This window comes from Trichechus manatus, unplaced genomic scaffold (genome assembly GCF_000243295.1).
Source record: "Trichechus manatus latirostris isolate Lorelei unplaced genomic scaffold, TriManLat1.0 scaffold00126, whole genome shotgun sequence".
NCBI lineage: Eukaryota > Metazoa > Chordata > Mammalia > Sirenia > Trichechidae > Trichechus > Trichechus manatus.
In genome coordinates, this window is record NW_004444062.1 from 8281380 (window position 1) to 8282756 (window position 1377).

Here is a 1377-nt window from a genome sequence, read left to right on the forward strand (position 1 = left end):
TTTATGTGGCCCATTCTGTCTCTTGGGCCAATACTTTCCTTGTGTCTTTGGTGTTCTTCATTCTCCTTTACTCCAAGTGGTTGGGACCAACTGATGCATCTTAGATGGCTGCTTGCAAGCTTTTAAGACCCCAGACGCCATTCATCAAAGTAAGATGCAGAACATTTTCTTAATAAGGTTTGTTATGCCAATTGACATAGATGTCCCCTGAAAGCATGGTCTCCAGACCCCGCATCTCTGCTACTCTGTCTCTCAAAGTATTTGATTGTATTGAAGAAACTCTTAGCTTTGGTTTAGTCCAGTTGTGTTGGCTTCCCCTGTAGTGTGTGCTGTCCTTCCCTTCACCGAAGATCATTCTTATCTGCTATCTAGTTAGTGAATAACCCTCATCCTCCCTCCCCACCCCCGTAACCATCAAAGAATGTTTTCTTCTGTGTTTAAACCTTTTCTTGAGTTCTTATAATAGTGGTCTTATACAGTATTAGTCCTTCTGTGCCTGACTAAATTCACTCAGCATAATAAGTTCTAGCTTCCACCTAGTTATATGATGTTTCACAGCTTCATCATTGTTCTTTAACGTTGCATAATATTCCATTGTGTGGATGTACCATAGTTTGTTTATCCATTCGTCCATCGATGGGCACTTAGGTTGCTTCCATCCTTTGGCTATTGTGAACAGTGCTGCGATGAACATGGGTGTACATATATCTATTCGTGTGACAGCTCTTGTTTCTCTAGGATATATTCCAAGGAGAGGGATAGCTGGATCATATGGTACTTCTATTTCTAGCTTTTTAAGGAAGCGTCAAATCGATTTCCAAAGTGATTGTACCATTTTACATTCCCACCAACAGTGTATAAGTGTTCCAGTCTCTCCACAACCTCTCCAGCATTTGTTATTTTGTGTTTTATGGATTAATGCTAGCCTTTTTGGGGTGAGACGATATCTCACTGTAGTTTTGATCTGCATTTCTCTGATGGTTAATGATCGTAAGCATTTCTTCATGTGTCTGTTAGCTGCCTGAATATCTTGTTTGGTGAAGTGCCTGTTCATATCCTTTGCCCATTTTTTAATTGGGTTATTTGTCTTTTTGCTATTGAGGTTTTGGAGTATCTTGTAGATTTTAGAGATTAAATGCTGATCAGATTTGTCATAACCAAAAATTTTTTCCCAATCTGTAGGTTGTCTTTTCACTCTTTTCGTGAAGTCTTTGGATGAGCATAAGTGTTTGATTTTTAGGAGCTTCCATTTATCTAGTCTCTCTTCTGGTGCTTGTGCATTGTTACTTATGGTTTGTATTGTGTTTATGCCATGTATTAGGGCTCCTAGGGTTGTCCCTATTTTTTCTTCCTTGATCTTTATCGTTTTTGATTTTA